The sequence below is a fragment of the Nycticebus coucang genome, chromosome 19 (genome assembly GCF_027406575.1).
Source record: "Nycticebus coucang isolate mNycCou1 chromosome 19, mNycCou1.pri, whole genome shotgun sequence".
NCBI classification, from domain to species: Eukaryota; Metazoa; Chordata; class Mammalia; order Primates; family Lorisidae; genus Nycticebus; species Nycticebus coucang.
In genome coordinates, this window is record NC_069798.1 from 64,817,359 (window position 1) to 64,830,215 (window position 12,857).

At 38.1% G+C, this 12,857-nt stretch overlaps 1 non-coding gene across 1 annotated transcript; it reads right to left on the minus strand.

The window, feature by feature from the left end:
* Nucleotides 1-7,705: 7,705 nt before the first annotated feature.
* On the minus strand, nucleotides 7,706-7,812 carry LOC128572158 (U6 spliceosomal RNA). The gene has a single exon (XR_008376070.1). It is a non-coding gene; the product is annotated as a U6 spliceosomal RNA (small nuclear RNA).
* Nucleotides 7,813-12,857: the final 5,045 nt, after the last annotated feature.

Here is a 12,857-nt window from a genome sequence, read left to right on the forward strand (position 1 = left end):
GGTATCAGGTTGCTTTATTATGCCAAACTCAAGGTTAAATATCTTAATGGATGAACGCCGAAATTTCACATGACTATCAAATCTTAACGTTTTTAAGTAGACTTTACGGAAGTTAGTATAATCCAGCAAAAGTCTTTTACTTTTACCTAAAAAATTTATGTGTATATATATATATATATATATAAAATAATTTATATACATATATAGCATATAATATATAAAATAATGTATAATTATATGAGTATAAGGTTATGGGGGGGGAAGCAGAAAGAGGGAAGGAGGGAGGGGGGTGGGGCCTTGGTGTGTGTCACACTTTATGGGGGCAAGACATGATTGCAAGAGGGACGTTACCTAACAATTGCAATCAGTGTAACCTGGCTTATTGTACCCTCAATGAATCCCCAACAATAAAAAAAAAATTATATGAATATATAATATATATCATGCTAACATATGCATAACATTGAATTTTCCATTTTCAATACCTGGTTCAGTGGCATATAGTACATTTGCATTGTTGTATAACCATTGTCCTTCTCTATCTCCAGAACTTTTTACCTTCTCAAACAGAAATTCTGTACCTACTAAATAATGCCTTTTCATTCTCTTCTCCCCCCAGCCCCTAATAATCACCATTCTATTTTCTGTCTCTATAAATTTGAGTGCTCTAGGTAACTTGTTTAAGAAGAATTGTAGAATATTTGTCTTCTGGTGACTGGCTTACTTAGTGTAACATTTTCTGGGTTCATCTGTGTTACAGCATATGTCAGAATTTCCTTGCTTTCAGAAACTAACTAATATTTCGTTGTGTGTGTATCTCACATTTTGTTTATTCATCCATTTTATAATAGTAGGCACCTGAGTTGCTTCCATCTTTTAGCTGTTGTAAATAATGCTGTTTTGTACATGGGTGTACCAAAGTCTGCGTCCTTGCTGTCAATCCTTTTGGGTATTTACCCAAAAGTAGAATTGCTGCCTCATATGGTAATACCACGTTTCTTTCTTTCTTTTTTTTTTTTTAGGAACTGCCATTCTGTTTTCCACAGTGGCAGCACTATTTTTCATTATCACTAGCAATACGCAATGGTTCCAATTTCTTCACATCTTTGCTAACACTTGTTATTTTGTTTGTTTATTTATTATTGGTAATAATCATCTTAATGAATGTCATGTGGCATTTCATGGCACCTTTGACTTGCATTTTTCTAGCAAGTGGTGATATTGAGCATCTTTTCATGTGGTTATATATATCTTCTTTGAAGAAATGTCTATTCAAGTCTTTTATTTTTTTTTAAATTATTGTTTTCATTGTTGAGTTTTAGGATTTCTTTATGTGTTTTGAGTATTAATATTTTATAAGATATATGATTTAAAAATTTACTTTTTATTCCTTGGGGTGTCTTTAAATATGTTGATAGTGTTCCTTGTTCCACAAAAGTTTTTAAATTTTGATGAAGTTCAGTTTGTCATTTTTTCTTTTGTTGTCTGTGCTTTTGGTGACCTATCCAAGAAATCATTGCCAAAATCCAGTATCATGAAGCTTTCCCCCTATGTTTTCCTCAAAGAATTTTGTAGTTTTAGACCTCACATTTAGGTTGTTGATCCATTTTGAATTAACTTTTGTATATGGTCCATAGTAAGAGTCCAGCTTCTTTTTTTGCATGTGGATATACAGTTTTCCCAACACTGTTGAAAATACTGTCTTCTTCCCACTGAATGGTCTTGGCACCCTGTTGAACTTCATTTGACCAAATGCATGAGGGCTTTGTTTTGTGCTCTTTGTTCTATTCCATTGTTCTGTTTGTCTGTTTTCATGCCTGTACCACACTGTGGTGATTATTATAGTTTTGTAGTAAGTTTTGAAATCAAGAAATATGGACCTCTAATTTTGTTCTCTTTCAAGATTGTTTTGACTAGTTGTGATCCCTTTTTATTTCTATAAAAAAGTCATTGCAATTTTGAGTAAAAATCTTTTGAAAAATGATTACTTCTTAAAATACGATTTGGCAGAATGAAGTTAAGCAGTTTGACTTTTCTTTTACTTTCTTTAATAATAGGTCATGAGTGAGGGCAGTGCCTGTGGCTCAACAGAGTAGGGCACTGGCCTCATATGCCAGAGGTGGCAGGTTCAAACCCAGCCCTGGCCAAAAACTGCAAAAAAAAAAAAAAAAAGAATAATAAAAATAATAGGTCATGAGATCCATTCTACCTCAACAAAATATCTACAATTCTTCACATCCAGAGACTGAAATAAAGATTTAAGTTCATGGATTTTGTCACGAGCTGTGTGTCTACAAAAGTTTCAATCTAAGTCCATCAGAATTAGAGACAGAGACAGAATTGTGAGTGGTCAGAAAACTTAGAAGTCTTCTGATTGCTTTTCGCATTTGCTTTATTTCCAGGCATTCCCCAGACTCTGTCCACGTGGGTGGAATAAATGTATGAAAGAAGAGCCAGTAGCCCACAGTGTTGGGGAAAATGCAGCCCAACCTGAGAGACATGAGGTGTGTTTACTTTTATTTTCACACTTTACAGTGTGTCTTCTTTAGTTGTGGAGGTAAATATTGTTCTTATTTCGATACACTAAGGAATGAATTTTCAGGAAATCAATGATAGAGAGTGGTAACTTTTTTTTTTCTCAAACATCCACTATAAAGATGGAGGAGAGAGAGACTGGGAGAATCATGAAACAGAGGAATAGAAGCCTAAATCTGACCTTGCAGGTGTAAATATCCTCAGTTCCCTTCTTTCCCCCTCTGTCTAAATATTTGGTCTTGAATTTTGGGGATGCTTTTTATAATCATAAACAGCTAGAACTAAAAGGCATCTTTGTGTTTAATCTAACTATTCTTGGCACCTGTTTTCCAGTATTCTGTCTTTTGCTCTGAGAGAAAAGAAACACCTTAGCCTCTCACTGTTTCACATCACACGTACAATGTGCCCTTTGTGCTCGTTCCTGGTACCTGTGATTTTTGTGTGTGGACCTTGTCTTCCTATTTATGAATAAGGTCCTGAAGAATGTGAATTAGAGCCTTTAAGAACCTCAGTTACCTTTGTATTTACTGCTTAGTAAATTTGGTTTGACTGACTCATAGAATAATGAAATTGAATTAATGTCAAATGGAAAAGTACCCTCCACGTTGGTGGAAGGTGTGTTTTGAACTCTGTAGAAAGGACAAATCAGAGAGTTTTTTGTCATCTTCCCTATTCTAATCTCAATGTAGTTAATACCCATTACACTAAGACAATAGAAAATTTTACCCCTGACTGAGCTTCTGCACTAAAATTGTGGCACATGTGAGGCAATTGTGTGAGGCCAGGGGTTTGGGGCCAGCCTGAACAAGAGTGAGACTTGGTGTCTATTAAAAAAAAAAAAATAGAAAAATTAGCCAGGTGTAGTGGCTCATGCATGTAATCCTAGAGCTCTTGGAGGCAGAAGCATGAGGATTTGTTTGAGCTCAGGAGTATGAGACCCGTCTGAGCAAGAGTGAGACTTGTCTTTATTAAAAAAAATAGAAAAATTAGCTGGGTGTCATGGTGGGTGCCTGTAATCCTAGCTCTGGAGGCCGAGGCAGGAGGATGGCTTGAGCCCAGGAGTCTGAAGTTGCAGTGAGCTATGACAATGCCAGTGTACTACAACTGGGTCAGGAATTAAAAAGTATATATTAGAGCAAACAAGTGAATTTAACAAGTTTCAAAAACATTTTTTTTTTTGCAGTTTTTGGCTGGGGCTGAGTTTGAACCCACCACCTCTGGCATATGGGGCTGGTGCCCTACTCCTTGAGCCACAGGCGCCGCCCAAAATGTTAATAGAAGCTCAATATAAAAATTCAATTCTTCCCTATAGAGAAGAAAAAAACTTTAAAAATAACTATTTGCATTAGAATAAATAAAAGAAAATACACAAAAGCACAAATTTAGTAAAATATGTGCATGACTTTTGCCATAATATATTGCAAGGTAAAATTCAAGAAAATATAAGGAAATATAGGTACATGGAATGTTTATGTGTCATAATCCTAACTATATTGCTAGGATTTAAATTCTATCTTTATAAGAAGGCTGTGTAAAGACACAGAAAAATGCACAAAGGAAAGTTACTTATCCCTGTAAGTAGGGGCAGAACCTGGGATGATGCAGCTATACTCCAAGAAATAGCAGCAATGGTCACAGCCACAAGAAGCTAGAAAAGCCAAGGGAGGATTCTTCCCCAGATCCTTTGGAGGAGCATGGTCTGGTCAACACCCTTGGCATCAGATACCAGCCTTCAGAAGTGAAAGAATAAATTTATCTTGTTTGTTTGAGACCCCCAGTTTGTAGTATTTTGTTATGAGAGTCTAAGACAAAAAACAATCTGGTTCCTGGCCTCACTGAGAAAATGGAACCAGAACTAATAAGATGATAATTATTTAAGAATCTACAGTAAAAGCAAGGCTGAAGGCCAAGGTTAAGTAGACTATGGGAGCTGCAGGAATTTGGAGGCAAGGAGTTGGGCAGATTCTATCCTAACACTCTTACTTGCCCTCACATTGATTTTCCAAGGGATGACCTGCACAAATAATTGTCATTACTTATTGGCATGCATCTGTGTCTCTGCTCTTAACCCGTGGCCCTCATTAGGGCAAGCGCCTCTGCAATTTGCCTTAGTGGACAGTGTTATCCCTAGAGTAGAGTGTGCCTGGTACTGTGAAGAGTTAATCTCAAGTAAAATAATTGAACAGCAGGCCTCTTGTTCCAAAATTATATAGTGTTCCTCCTACTCTACATTAAATTGAAATTCCTCAACCATCCTGTTATAAGAATCTGCAGTTTCCTTTAAACAATTAATGATTGTGAAAATTACAGTTTGTTCTCCTTCTATCCCCCTAGGAACACCAAATGGTACTCTGAATGTCATTAATATAATATGCAAATGATTTGTTTGGCTACCACTTCTCCATTTGGGGTAACCTTGTCAATCAGCCTGTTTGCACTAATGAGCTACCTAATGAAAGCTAGCCCAGCTGCTGAGAAGGTCACTGAAAATACTGACTTCCTTTTTCTTGTTTAGGCCTACATGACAATATTTGATGGAAAAGGAAACAGCTTTGATTGACATTTACCTAAAGTCACCTGAGTGTTATTGAAGGACTGGCAGAGATGTTATTGGAATATTTCCTCAAACACGAAAAGCATCCATATTTTTCAAATGAGCTCACTGTTATGACTGTCTAAAGGTTATTGTACAGATCTGATTTCAGAATCTTCTTGAAGTGGGATCGAGGAGGTATGCTAGATCACACAGTTTTGCATAATCACATTTACTTATTTTTAAGAAACATTCTTTTAGCATGCTATGAAACAACTGAATGACTATTTTAAGTCATTTCTTGCTAATATCCTTGCACTATGGAAAACTTTCAATCTGTTTAGGTAAAAAGGAAATGATGTTTGTTATTACTACTTACTCAGTGGAGAAAATAGAAAAAAAAAAAACCTTCAAGTACCACTGAAGAATTCCTAAGAGTCAAATAAGACAAAATTAGAACGACATGAAAACATGGAGCACTAGGATATTTATTACAAACTTTTAAGGGGCATTTTTTTCCCTACAAGAATTATTGTGGATAGAAAACTTGCTAAGAGATGGAGCTGGTGAAATGGTATTGACAGGGGCCTTGGATGTGTGATGTGAACAAGGACTCTAATAGTTGCTGTACCTGAATAAAAAATGAACAGAAGACCCATTATTTGCCCTTCACAGTGTATAGTTTGAAGTGAATGTATTTTCTCTAATTAGTACATTTGATTTTTTTTTTTTTTTTAGCTGATGTAAAATCTGCCATTTAGGATGTGGGCTTGAGCTGAGATTGTGCTCCAGTTCACCACTGATACACCGCATCTGGCTTTAGGCAGAGTCAGAGTCACTGGCAACTGGTTGAAAGGTAAAGACTATCTAACTGGGTAATTCTGTGTATATTAATATAGTAGAATAAAATATCCTAGTTTCCTCCAGATCAATTGCTCTACAAGTGAATTATATATTTCACTCATTCCCTACAGTGTATATTTCTGTTCTCAAATTTCCCATCATCATTAATGCCATTGTTACTTTTCTATGCTCTTGGTGTTTGAACCTTGCAATCAGTAGCAAGTCTTGTAGATTCTTACAAATGTTTTAAACCCACAGGATTTCTCAAGTAACAGGATGGTCCAAGGCTGTATTTTCTTTCTTTCTTAGCATAGCCAACCTAATCCAGTCTGGACCATCTCCTACCAAGTGACTCCAGCAACTTCTTAAATTCCAGTCCTTCCTGAAGGGGTGTGTGTCATTGTTTTTCACCCATCCTGCTACCATGCTAATCATCCAGTGTTTTTATCATCATTGCCTGACCCAAGAACCTTCAGAAACTCCTATGAAATAGGCTTAAATTCTTCTTGGATTTGAAGACCCATGTACATTGTGTTCACATCTCATTTCCACTTGTGCGATATCTTTGCTTCAATGTTTGCCTGTTCATGATGTTTCTCCTGGACTTCATGATAGGAATTTTTCAGCTCCATTATAATCTTGTGGGACCACTATTGTATATGCAGTCCACTGTTGACTGAAATGTTGTTATGAGGTACATGACTACATGTGTATGTATATTAGAATAAAATCAAAATCTAAAATTCTGATTTTACTTAACTGGCTAGTTGGATATGAATCAATACTTTAATGATGTAATTCTACTGATTTATGTATATATCTCTCTATTTAAGGATTTTTAAAATATCTCTTTCATAAAATTATATATTTTTGCCTTATAGGATACTTGTATATTTTTTGTTGGATTAGATATTATATTCTGATATTTCTGTTTGTGGAATATTCTTTTTAATTGTTTTCTGATGATGCATAGAAATGCCACTTATGTCTACACATTTATCTTTTAACAAATCATCTTGCTACATTCTTACATTGTTTGTAGTGGATTTTTTTCTAATAATTTCTTTTGTCATTTATTTGGGTTCTCTATGTAAACAGCATATTGCCAACAAATAATTATAAATTTATTTTGTCCTCTTTAAGGTCTTTTCTCTTATTTCTCTGTTCTCCATTTTCTGGATGTGACCACCACTCAAAGCTGAAGAGAGGTGGAAACTGGGCATCCTTGAACTGTGCTTGATATTAAAATGAATGATTTCAATATTTCATCTCCTAATTCAGATTTTTTAATTGATAATCTTTGTCAAGTTAATTTATTTACTTTATATACCCACTTTATCGAGAAATTTTTATCATGAATGGATGTTGAATTGCATCATGTACTTTTCCATTACCCACTGCTTCTACTATTGCCGTGGAAAAGTCAGAAGTCAACTGCATTCTTATTCTTTTATATGTGAGATGTTCTTTTCTGTAGATTTTAGATGTTTTTCTTCTCTTAAAATAAAGTTTCAACTTAAAAAATCTTTCCTTTTTATCCTTGTGCCTTTTCAATCTGAAGTCATCCCCCCGCCTTCTGGGAATTTGTCTCCATTATTTCTTGAGGTCTCTTCTCACCTTTTCGGATACTTCTGTCTCTCACTTAAATTTCATTTATTTACATATTAACACTGTTATTTCCACTTTTCACATCTTTTTGACTTTCTTTTATATTTTCCTCTTATTTATACTTTGCTTCCTTCTTCTGGGAAATTTCCTCAATGTGGCTTTCCAGTTTCTTTATTATTTATTTTTAAAAATACAGAATGGTTCACAAATTGGCACGTCATCCTTGTGCAGGGGCCACCCTAATCTTCTCTGTACCATTCCAATTTTAGTAGATGTGCTGCCAAAGTAAGCACAGGTTTCCAGTTTATTAATTTATTTTCAGCTATATAATTTTGCTACATATATCATCATATATTATTGCCTTAATAATGGAGTGTGTGTAGTGATACATACATAATCACAGCAATAGAATTGATTTTTTAGGCATGAGTTTGTGGGTCACTGGGTGACTCTGTCTGCTCCAAGTGCTTCTCCTTTCCTCCTGAGGCCAGTGCTCTATCCAGGATGTGTAGATAGCAGAAGAGCAAAGTGTACGCTCCACCAGGCATATTTGAAGCTTTTTGTCATGTCTGAACACATCACATTAGCCAAGAAAAGTCCCACGTGGAGCCCAAAGACATCCATCTATTGTGTTCTTTACTTTAGCTATTAAATTTTTAATACATAATACTTCTGCTTGATTCTCTTTTGTCATTTTTGTTCATGTCCTTGCACATCCATCAAATTTGTATATTGTGCTGAAGTTCTCAGTTTATCTAAGATGTTGTTACCTGTTGGCATCTGTATTTCTAGTGCCATGCTTTTCTTTTGTAATAGCTGTGTTCCTTGAAAGTCATGTTATTTTGTTTCATAGCTAAGCTTCAGTTTATGTTATCTCCAAAGACTTGACATAAACTGTAGGGGGTTAATGAACTTCAGGATGGAGATCCTTAAAAGAAAACAGAGCCTGTCAATCCTTGGATTGTGATCCATTAGCACTTAGAGTTTGTTAGGGGAGTAACAAAAAGAAAGTGACTAATTAATATCCACTTGTTTTCCTTAGCCCTACACTCATGCTTGATTATTGTACTGCTTTCATTTTACTCCTGATAAGTACTAATCATTGAAATGTTGAGGGTGAGGTGGGACACCCACCCAGCTGATATTAATGTACAGTCAGAGTTGAGAACCACCACACTGCCTTACTGTCCAGACCTGGAATCCTGCTGATCTCTGTTTCACTTGCTTCTGTTCTTGGAGGACTGTGTTGTGCTGAGAATGACCTTAGATTTTTAAATATCCTGGGTGTTCAAGGACTTAAGGCAAATGACTCTTAAAAAATATGGTTTTACTAAAAATAATATAATTTTTCTATATCATGAATTTCTTAGTCATACGTGAAATGGCACCTCTCCCAGTGGCATTTCTATGGAATGATAATGAATAGCATCATTTAAAGTACGATTTAATAGAATATGCTAAATAAATAAATTCAAAACCCATTTAGCGTCAACTGTGGATTTGTATATTTCAGATTCAGGGGACTTCACCTCTGCACCACTGGTTGAGGTTCTGCAGTTGGTAGTGATTTAAAGTGACTCTTATGAACATTATAAATCAGTTTGGTGTCTAAATATAATGAATCTGGTGAGTAGTGGAGGGAACCTTTTTTTATTTCCTTTTCCAGCTCTTCATTCTAATACCAGATGTCATTGTAAAACAAATGAAATGCCATTCTAAAATATTTATTAGATTCTTAAAGTGAAATACCAGATGTGCTTCTGAAGGAAGTTCCATAAAATCTTTTAGACACCATTCAAATGTTCCTGCCTTTTCGTGCTTTCGGATGATGTCCTTGTTTTTGTTTTAAAGCATGAAAATTTTAATTGACACATTAAATATATGTCTCAAAATTATTTGTAGTGTGTACAGTTATAACAGAAATACTGTGCATTCAAATCGCAGGATGTCCAGGCTGTGAGTCAGAGCTTTCAGCCTTTTTTGGGGGGACTGGGTTTCCTAGAAATCTCTTCCTCTGAGGACCTAAACTCATAGTACTGGTCTGAAGGGAGAGGCCCCAGTACAAAACTTTGTTGGCTGTATTAACAAGGAGGAAATTGAAGTTTCTGAACTTGACTGGCTGTGCTGCTTCTGTATACCCTTGATTCATCTACCCTATTGATACTATTAGCCAAATATTCAAAAATAATGTGGTAAGAACAGAAGGACATGCAACAGTCTCTGTTCTCAGTCTCTGTACTTCTAGAGAAATAGTTCCTTGGCAGTGAAAACTGACATATCATAAGGACAGTTTGGCCAGCATCCAATGTGTTTCCCTGATTGGGGCATTTTGATGTTATAATTCCCACTTGAAATAGCAAATCTGGTGTTGAGAATTTATTGTTTATTGAGCAGCCCAGCATTGGGGCAGCAAGAAAAGCAAAGGCAGCCAAGGTTGGCCGGGCAGGGGTGTGCGTGTGTCATTCATAAAGAAATTTTTTAAATGGAGTATTTTTCTTCTGGAGTTTAATCAGAAAAAAAATGGATATCTTAGTATGCACTTCAAATGGAGGTGACATAAGATAGGGAAGTTACAAAAGTGTGGGATGGACCAAGGATCAAATCAGGCAGGTGATGTCACCCAGAAATAAGTAATATCAGTGTGGGGGCAAAAGGGGAGGAAGTGGTTTTACCAGAATGCAAAAGCACATTTGTTGCTGTGTGGCCAGTGCCATGTGGGATACTCAGACTGGCCGCTGGGGTGGGGCCTGTGAAGCGGCGTCCCCTGGGCCAGTGCTGGAATCGTGGTATGGAGCTGTGGTAGTGATGACTGTGGCGGACCGACTACTGCTCACGCTTGGATTGCAGGGGGATGCGGCCACTTCAGAGGCACCATCAGAAGGGACAGGGGAAGAGGGGGATGGACAGAGGCTTCTCCCTACCTCCTGCTTTCTCATGTTCCACTAGTTCCCTCAAATGGCAAAATTCACAGCAGCCGGTGGGCAAGGGGGTCTGGTATCATCGAGCTGATTACAAAGAGTGCTTAGGGGGTTGAGAGCCTCTTGTGCCCAGATCTTGAAATCCCCCACAAAGACCACTAAGGAGCCCAGTCCGATGCAAAAGCAAAAAAGCCGTTTTATTGCAAGTTCGAGCTTGGGTCCCCGGGGTCTCGGTTACCATGGATTGAAGCCAGGAGCCCCGAGCTTTGGAGCAGGGGATTTTTATGATCCCGTTCAGTGGGTGGGCATGCACAGCTTGAAACAAAGGGGGCACTTCTGGATTGGTCAGGTGGGGGGGGGTCCCTGATTGGTGGGCAGTTGTCTCATGATTTTGGGGAATTGCCTGGGCTTGCCTGGAAAGTTAAACTTACTGAGTGAAATGGTGGGGTGGTGGGGAGGAGCGAAACTTAACTCCTAAGATGGCGCTGGTCTGGTTCTTTCAATCCAACAGGTACCAACTGAAACTACCTGCCCTTTTGGCTATCAGCAATCTGTATACAGCCTTGTATTCATAAGCAAACTTCCATTCTATACTAATAAACAAACTGTCCTAACAAGGTACAGCTCGTCTTTATACAAATGATTTGACTCTGTCTGGACCAAAGAGGTAGATTAAATAGACATGTGACACCAGCCACTGACACCACATCTTTCAAGATTTTTATAATATTTTTGTGATATGACTAAATTCGTGAGTCTCCCCCAGGGTATCATATTGCTTTTCTTTTACTAGCCCATTGCAGACAGTGTGCTGATATCCCAGGGACATCTACTTGAGAAATTCTTCTACCATTGGAACAGTGTGGCGTTCCTAATTCTTGAGGTTTTCATCCCAAATCATTCTGAAAAAGAATTTGACTTTGGAGACAGTATTAGTAAATGGCACATCTATAAAAACCTTTCAAATTGCAAATCATTGCCACTCACAGCACACATTTTGAATCTTATAACACTCTTCTGGTGGAGGCATCACTGCTTCCTTGTACACAACAGAAGCTCTTAAGAGATAGTGTTCATGTCACAGGTGACAGTGTGAGAGGCTCAGGTATTTGTACTTGGGCTTCTACCTCAGGCCTGGAATGCCATGTCCGCTGTTCTGCTGGTGGCTTCCAAGCCATGTGCTCTCTTCTCCCCCGCAGTCCCTGCCTTGGTTCAGCTGGTTTTCACGCCTTGCCATGGCTGCTAGGAAGCTTCCTAACAGATCTCCCACCTTCACTGTGACCCCTCCAGTCCGCTGGATGGATGGAAGATGACTTGATCATATTATTCACCGTGTTCTGTTACCTCCAGAAAAAAAGGTCCCTATGTGTTAGTGTGACTGATAACAGGGTTGGTGTGACTGCCCCCACGTGGGTTTCTAACCCTAGAAAAGTGTGCCTTTCCAGGCCTGTAACAATGCCAGTGGTTCTTCTGACCGGCAAGCACAGCATGCCCCCCCTTGCCTCCTAGTCTGGTACACCTGGACATTCTCTTTCCTTTCTGCCTGGAACATTAGGTTTATTTTATCACTGTCCATTCAAGGGCTATTTTCTCCTTGTCACCTCCCTTGAACTCCTATATGCAGAGTTTGGGAAAAGTACATTGGTGCCACAGTGGGATTCAGAATAGCTTTCTGTGTGTTCCTGGCACTTAATTTTGTTGGAAACTTTTACTACTTTGTGGTGTTAGGAAATAGCAACAGTGACAATGAGGATTAAGGTTACCTAGGGTGTGCAATGTGCCAGGAATGGTCTTGTTGTTTTTCACGTGTCCCTTCACTTAGTTTTCACAAAGGCTTCAAGAAGGAGATAATACGGTTTCTCACGGTTTCTGAGTTAACTTGTTCCATCGTCAGCAGGGTCCTGCCTCTGGCGTAGAAACCATTACTCTGCATGTGTGCAGAAGAGGAAAGCGGCACAGAGAGGTGACTTACTGTCTCGCAGTGACACAGATACTGAGCTGTGGGCCTGGGACTGGGACATTTCCTTTAGAAATGTGGGGGTTCTAGTATATTTGGGGACTTCAGCATCTACTTAGTAAATGTTTGCTGCCTGCCAATGAGGAGGGACTATTTATGACAAATGTGCACATTGAGAGACTTCCTCAGTTTACAATTGGAGAGGTAGGAGAACTCCACGAAGAGGAAACACACATTTAGGTGCAGCTCTTTCAGTCGCCAACATGTTAAACTTTCACATTCTTGTGTTATTTGAACTTCTAGCTCCTGGTGATGAAATGGCAGGTTTTACAGAAAGGATCATTTGTTCCTCTTCAGGGACAAAGTGGCAGCAGTTTATGCTGTGTTGTCTGAAGTGCTGTCTTTTATTTATGATAGAATTAGAATATTTTCTTGGTAAGGCAACCTCTTTGCTCAGTGTTCC